Here is an 8,475-nt window from a genome sequence, read left to right as displayed (position 1 = left end):
CTAGAAGCTGAGTGGTCCTCAGCTGACAGACAGCAAGAAGGAGGGGACATCAGGCCTACAATGGCAAGAAACTGAATTCTGCCAGTGACCACGTGAACTCAAGAAAAATACACAGCATGGCTTAGATGGCAGCAGCTTTATTAGATCCTGAGCAGAGGAACCCGTTAAGCTGTGCCTGGAATCCTGCCCATGGAAACTGTGAGATTTATAAGTGTAGGTGGTTTTAAGTAGCTAAATTTGTGGTAATTGGTTACACAGCAATAGAAAACTAATACAGTAACCGAAGGTGGAAGTTAGTTATTCCAGTGCTCTCCATTTCCTCACTAATGTTATCAATACTGTAATATTGAGTGATGTTGATGATTCTGAAACAGCTTCTGAATTATTCAAGACCACTGTGTGTTTACTTATTCAGGAATCATTTGTTGAGTGACTGGCATGTGTTAAGACACTTTACTAGGTTTTGAGGCGATATCAGGGTGAATATTATCCTTCTTGACTTAAAGGAACTGATATTGCAGAGAGTAGGGGAAGATTCAATTGTATATGAATAATGATATTACACAACATACTCATAAAAAGTGCTGTAAGGAAGGTTATAAAGGAGATTTTATGGGAAGACTCTGTATGGAGTCTCCATTAGAATTAATTTTAATGCATGTAATGTGTCTACCTCAGTGTTGAATTTACAGTTGGGGTTCAAAAAACGATAGCAGAGTGGTCTAGCGGATGGAGTAGTGATTTGAGAATCAGATGGACCTGGATTTAAGTCCAGTCTCTTGGACTTACTAGCTCTGTGACTCTGGCAAATTATATTATTTTTACTCAACTCCCTCAATGGTTGTTTTACAAACTTGTAACCTAAACTATGCTCAGGAGCAAATTATTTATATCCTGTCCTGCAAATTCTTATGACGTTCCATAACTTCTGGTAGAGAGAGTGAATTGGAAAAGGGAAGCTCGAGTAATAATCTGATAGGAGATGCAGAGAGCCTAAAGTCAGTGGCAGTAGGAAGAGGAGTGAGAGTAGATTAGAGATATTGAGAAAGTAGAAGAGACAGGATGTTGAAGATGATTGTATGTGGTGGGGGATGGAAGGAGGGAGGGATGAAAGAAAGAAGTAGAAAAGTAACTGAACAGTATGACATTCTGCATTTGTAATGTATTATATCACTTGATCCTGTGGTCTTTAATCTTGCAGTAGCAGAGCGTAGTCAATATGAGCATGGGCTCTGGAGTCAGACTACGTTGTTAAAGTCTAGCTCTTCCGCATTCTTGTAGTGACTTTGGGCAAGTTACTTAATCTTTCTTACCTTTCTATTTGTAAAATGAGAATACTAATAGTACTTACTTCACATGATTGTGGTAAGAGTTAACTGAGTGGCTGTACATCTTACAATAGTGCATGGCATAAAGAAAAATGCTTTGTAAACGGGAGCTATTGTAATAGGTATTATCACTAAATACATTAATTATTATCATTTAATAATTATATCAATAGTTATTAGTAAAAATAAATTAAATATATTAAAATATGTTAAAATATTAACATATGTTAAAATATAATGCTAATATATTAACATTTTAATAATAAATAATCAACATTTTAAAATATATCAAATTTATTTTATAAAATATATCAACCATATTAATCACTACTTTAAATAATAAAAGTATTAATGGTGGCCACACAGTAGCAATACATCACTTGAATCACAACCCCTTCCTCCTACCTCACTTTCTTTCTACCCACTCTTCACATCTTACAGCCTATCTATTCTCCTCCAGGGCTCAGCTAAAAACATTATGCTTTCCATAAATTCTTCTCTGATTCCACCTACCCTCTGAAATTTCATTAGTATATTTCTCTTATGGCGTTTATAACTCCTCCCTCTTTGTCTCCTGGTGAAAAAGGTCTTATCTTGAACTGAATACGGTAGAAATTCAATATTTGTTGAATGGATACATGAATTAAGAGCATTAATAGAACTTTTAAGAGCCCTTAAGCTATTCACTTGCCTTATTCTATTAGTTTCTCACTAGCAACAGAGTGCTATTTTAATTCATAACAGGAGCTCTGAAAATAAAGATACCAGCCACACAAAACAGCTTAATTTTTCAGTTGTTCTTATTGGAAATCTGTGGGGAATCTCTGACTGTCTTTTCTTGGACAAAATGGTACTGTTGTGGAGAGTAGCCGGGGCGGCTAGAGTGGTTTGAAAGCATGATAATGCTAAGTGGGGGCAATGCTACTGTTAATTCTGTAGGTGAGAAAGTTATCTGTATATTGAAAAATTATTTTGGAACTCTGATTTAAAATTTTTTATGTAATCTACAAAAGACATGCACCGCTTTGGATTGGAGGTCGACATTTATTTTGTGCACGGTGGAGAATGGTTTTGAGCCTTGCATTTTGGTGCTCAGAAAACGCTAATCTCCTAGTTGGACATAGGAGCATCAGGTGTTTCATCTCAAGACGTCAAGAGGAGAAGATGATGTTTTTCCCTGACATCAAGAGCATAGGAATGAATAATATGTAGATAGCTCTTAGAGTATATGAATGGTGTGCTTTTTTTGAGGGGGGAGATGTTTCTCCTTATTCTTTTAGAAGAAGAAATCAATGTGAGTTTTTTAAAATACCTACGGTTAACTCCCGTTTTCCTGGTAATGGCTTTGAGGAAATGCTTCAGAATCTTGGACACTGGATTTAGTTATTTATTTATTTTTGGCTGTGTTGGGTCTGCGTTGCTGTGCGTGGTTCTCTAGTTGTGGTTAGCGGGGGCTGCTCTTGGTTGCAGTGCATGGGCTTCTCGTTGCGGTGGCTTCTCTTGTTGTGGAGCACAGGCTCTAGGTGCATGAATGGGGTGCTTTTTGTTACGCAGATGTAACATGTGCTTTTTCTCTTGTATTGTACAATGCAGGGATAGTTGTAATTATCATAATACCTAGCTAGTTAGCTATTCTGTGAGACTATGATTATGCAGAGTTTAGAGATAACTTTATTTATGAACTATTCTCAAGAGAAAAAAAACAAAACAAAACAAAAGCAAAGAGCTAAGCCAGCACGTCATCTAATTCTCAATGTAAAATAATGCAGAAGTGCGGAAGATGAACATCTGATTTGTCACATGTGATACACTAATGTTTTATCCAAAAGGAAGAACACATTGTAACTTGCTCAGTCATCTGCATAAACACCACCTGGCCCTTTACAGGCACCTACTCAAGTAACAGGAGTCACCGAATGGCAGCTCTGCTCATAGCCCTTCCACTGGTAGAAATAGAAAAATCTCTTTTCTTTCCTTAAAAACAAAGCATTTATGTATCAAAGTAGCAGCATCTAACTCATTTTTTTTTAACAGCATAAGATCTAGGTGATTAGAGTGAAGCCACTGGAACATTCCATATTAGGGAATATATGATCATAAACTGCCTAGTTTTTGAACAGCTAAAAAAACTCATTATCCTTTAAAAAGAGGGTAGATCTCAAAACAGACCTTGTACAATAAGGTATTTATTGCAACGTGAAGCCACCAGCCGGGTATATCACTTAGTAAGTCTTGTGTTGGAACAGCTATAGTTTTTAGTGTAAAATATTTTGCCAGAGATAGGAGATTTTTTTTCCCCCTCTGAACCGACACATTCTGGTTGTATGCCTCAGTGAGCATACCTTTGTGCTACATTACACACAGAGAGGTAGCATCACATTTTCCAGTTGTACTAATATAAAAATCAGGAACCTGGATCACTAAAGTATATCAGTGTTGCATGTTTTCAAAGGAGAGTAAGTGGGACGGTGAATGATACTGATAGGTGGTCATACAAAAAGGTTTGGAAAACCAAATTTCACTTGCCTTTACATTTTAGATTCAAGTTGATAACTAGAGGATGTCAACTACCTTGTTTTCCCTGTTGAGAAAATCCTGCCAGTTTCAGTGTATTTTTGCAGACAGAGGACAATTGAGTAAGTTAGTCTTCTGGGTGTACCAGCTTTTTGTTTTTATTATTTTAAGGAGGAGATAGTGTTCAAGAGTCATTGAACTCTGCCTTTGGCCCATTCTTTTATTGACTGTCTGTGGGACATCTGTAGACTCCAAAAATTCCTATCTTTAAATACATCTTCTAGTCATCTGTCACCCTAAAATTTTTCCTGGGGCCACTTGGGAAGTAACAGTCTGTAGATCTTTTGTAATGGGCTTCTGGATCACAAGCCCTGAATTAGTGCTTCCATTTATAGCCTCCTTACGCTTTTTTTTTTTTTGGTGGTGGTGGTGGTTGGACCCTCCCTGGTTTTGGATTTAATGCCTTATGATATTATGCAGTTTAATTGTCCAGGCAATCTATGTCAACGCAAGGCAAATGTTTAATTTTGTTCACATTGTTCAAGTACATCTTTCATTTGGCATAGAATCTTGTCTTAACTGTATCCCCTGGTTCATGTTGGAAAGTGTGGCTGGATTAGGGAGAAGAAGGATCTTATTCTTTTCCCAGTTCCCATTGCAGCCTGGACAGTAATTTCATTCATTCGTCTGTTCTGCTAACAAGTTTAAAGTTCCTACTATGTGAGAGTGTTGAGGAGAGAATGATGAAAAGTAGACATGGTCCCCACCTTCATGCTTTATAGTCTAATAAGTTTGAACAAATATTCATGATTCCAGAAATAACTGATAAGGTTTCTGCTTCAGGGTCAGGATGAGGGTATTATTTCAGCAGTTAACATGAAATTACCTTTAAAAATACCTAACACACACTAAGCATTATGCTACATGTCATCTCATTTAATCTGCATTTTAATTTGCAAACGTACAAAGTAGGTAATATTAGTCTAATTTTCCAGATAAGGAAATTTTAGGCAAGTCCCATAACTTTCCCAATGTTAGACAGCTACCAAGGTCTATATGATTGTAAAGCCTAATTGCTAAGTTTTTGCATTGGTATCAGGAGCTGAACAACCTACCTCTGCAAAGTGACTCTAAACAAAGTGAATCTAAGCTTAGATGAATAAATCAAAAGTATTATTTCCTTTTGATGCTGACCAAAAGCTGTAAACTCAAATGTCTACAAAGAAACCAGGCAGGTCTCATAGTATGGTGAAGCAAGAGGGTAATAATAAGGAGTGGTGAGTACTGTAGTAAATTCAGACTTACATCCTTTGCCTAAATCTTCCAGGTGATTGCTTCTGTGTGTGTGTGTGAGGACCCAAGGATAGTGTCATTGCTAGACTATATAGCACCTTTGTGCAAATTAAAACAATACTCCTTCCTTTTGGTGGATATATACCTGGCGTGGCAAATGAGTGCCTGTTGGATGTCAGCCCCATTTACCATTTAGGCTGATTCTCTGTGCAAGGCATAGCCAATAACAGTCTTTTTCAAGAGAAGCTGGGCGTGTGGATTTTTAAAGTGACATTTCTTGATTTTTAAGTGTTGGCAATGAATTCAAATTAAAAAAAAAACCCCACTGTGTGGGTCAAATAAAAGTCATTTATATGTTGGATTTGGTCTGCTGGCTACCATTTGAAACTTCTGAATTATACGCTAAGGCTCAGAAGTGAAAAGTAACAGTTTTTATTTATTTGGTCATCGTGATCCTTAAAAATCTACAGACAAAAGTATTTTCAACTTTGATCTGATCCCAGAAGTAAGAAGCATTTTAAGTATCTGAATCCTAAAGGCTAATGTGAAGAGAAATCATCTTTGTCTCTGAGAAATCTAGCTCTGCTAGCATGAAAAATTCTCAGGTGTTTTATTTGATAATTACCTATATCTAGCAAGAATACCTAGAAGTTAAACTCATCAAGGTTAATTGTGAAAAGTAAGTAGAATTTGTGTAAATCTCAAATTACCCTGAACTTTTCTTTTAGATGTAGAGTATTAGTCATGGCCTATGAGTGTGTTACAATGATATTTGATGATGCTAATAAGTTGAGCTAAGAATAACACCAGAGAAAATTTGCATTATCTTACCCATGAAAGAATTTGCCTTTCGGTCATGGATTTAGGTTGTCCCTAAATAATTTTTCCATTGTCTAAGGTACTTATGGTTCATCTTAAGTTTGAGCTCAGTTTTGTCTTTATAATAGCTCATTCTTTTAATGTTATTTAAGCAAATAAAGCCAAATCATGCCTTACTTGGGGCAATGGAATCATGAAAGATATGTATCACAGTGGAAAGGGATAGGTACCAAAGGTATATAGCCAACAACCTTTGTGCCTTCTGAGCTGATACTTCAGGGAAATCTTGTCTTGAGGAATAATGGGGAAGTTGCCCAGAGAGAGAGAGCAAAGTGATACTTTTTAGAGGTGGGAAGAAAATACCAGGTCTGTGTGAACGATTACTAATGACCTCTTTTGATGAAATGCAGTTCTTTCCAGAGACTAGATTTGTTTGGTCCTTGTGTAGTCATTACTTTTGTGAAGTTCCATAAACACAAAATTCTTTTTCATCTCCAGGGAAAGTAGAGCATAGGTCAGTGGGAACACTTTATTTTTTTCCTTCTCGCCTGCAAATGAAATTTGTATAACTCTGTGCCTAAGCTTTTAATGAGCCCAAATTGCAAAACTGCAAAAATTTAAGCTACACACGTGAAATTGCCACAAGCATATCTAGTTGTGTGGACTCTAGTGCATTCTGGAGAAGAGTGTCCTTTTTGTTCAGAGGGAATCCTAGAATTAATTTTGATTGGATTCCCAAAACCTGGCACTAAAGTGAAAAGGTTTCACCAGAAAATAAGTAGGAGCTACAAAGTAAGTACATAGTTATTGATCTTTTTGCCTTTAATATTCAGCTTATTGATTATTATGTCATCAAAGGACATATATTTTTCTTGTTAAAAAAAATTATCAGTGAAGTAGCCCTGTTAGGATATTCAGCTTCAGCTTTTTTCCTAACATGTTATTTTTGACTAGATTATTAGAACTAGAAGCAATCTTAGTGATCCACTTGATTTTCAAAGTGTGATACTTGAAACCCCACCTTGCTTTGGACATGTTTCAGGGTTCCTATAAGAATTTAATTAAATTTTCATTAAAAAATATGTAGTTACTTCTCAATTATCTAGGCTATCATAGGCGGTAAGAGGAGGTTGTTAGGCAGGACTTCAGAACCCCAGCCACATTTCAGCCAAGGCAGCTTCAATTTCATTCATTCATTTATTAAGTAAATATTCATCCAGCACTTATGATATGGCCAGGCACTCTTTCAGGTGCTGGGAGTAAAATGGTTGAAAAATTAGACAAAGTCTCTGGGCTTCTAGAGTTTCTGTTATGAGGTAGAGTGGGGCAGGGGACAAGAAAAGATTTCCAGTGAGCATGCTTGAAAAATAACTAGAAGAGCAGGAACACCTACCCACAATATATATCTAGTAGTTAAATTCTGTTCAGTGTTCTGGAACACAGTGAACAAGGAGGAGAAAGCTAAGAGATGAGGTCAGAGAAGTACCAGGGCGAGAACACATAGGTCTTTGAAGGCATGATAAGGAATTTGGATTTTATTATAAGTGAAGTGGGTGTGATATGATCTGATTTGTGATTTAAAAGGATCATCCTGGCTTTCTGTGTGGCCAATAGCCTACAGTGTGGCCAGAGTGGAAGCAGCAAAGGCTATTAGGAGCTTTAGGTAATTTTCCACCTGTGAGCATGATGCAATAGGTTGTGGCAAGACAATGTTCCTGCTGAAAATAATTAGAAAAATCTGGATAAATTTCAAAACATAACTTAAAAAGCACCAGAGAGCTATGGGAAGAATGAGGACAAGATGGACTCTAATTTCAAAGAGGGAAGCTGATGATCAGGAGCCATTTTCCTCCTGAGGGCATTTGATGATCCTGGGTGTGGCCTAAGGATCAGAATTTGGCCCAGGCTGAAGGCTACTTCTGGGTAAATAAAGGCTTTAGTGGTTACGTGGAGCCAGAGTGACAAAATTCAAGACTGGAGGGATCACAGATGCATGGCCAATCTTCCCCATAAGACACCTGCTGAACTTTGAGGCTTCACAGGAGATTAAAAAGCTTAGTTTGAAAGTTCCTGAAAAGTAGAGTGAAATATCTTATAGTCTTCTGATGCTTAGGAAACAAAGAATCTTCCAGGGAGGAGGCTCCAAAACAAAATAGACAAGGGATGAAATCCCTAGAAGGAGTGGTGAATTGACTCACAGGTACTTTTCATCTGGGACATTTACTAACTCTGGGTGCATCTAGAGGTCAAAAGTCTAGACCTGACCTTTGGCAGAAGACCATTCCTGTGAAACAGAGAAGCCAGCAGAAATTTTGACTTTTGGGGGGCTGGAATAATGAAATTGGAGACTTAAGGAGTCTCAGATACATAACTGATCTTGTCTTCAAGACATTTGCCACATTTGAAGCTGTGTGGAGTAGGAAGATAAAGAACTAAGCTGTAAACCTCTGAAGGGTAGAACTGAATCTCCCTCTGTCTTTCAGATTTGGGAAATCAAAGTCCTTGCAGTTTACAGTTAAAA

Source organism: Phocoena phocoena, chromosome 1, assembly GCF_963924675.1.
Source record: "Phocoena phocoena chromosome 1, mPhoPho1.1, whole genome shotgun sequence".
In the NCBI taxonomy this organism is placed as follows: domain Eukaryota; kingdom Metazoa; phylum Chordata; class Mammalia; order Artiodactyla; family Phocoenidae; genus Phocoena; species Phocoena phocoena.
This window is presented reverse-complemented; position numbering follows the sequence as displayed.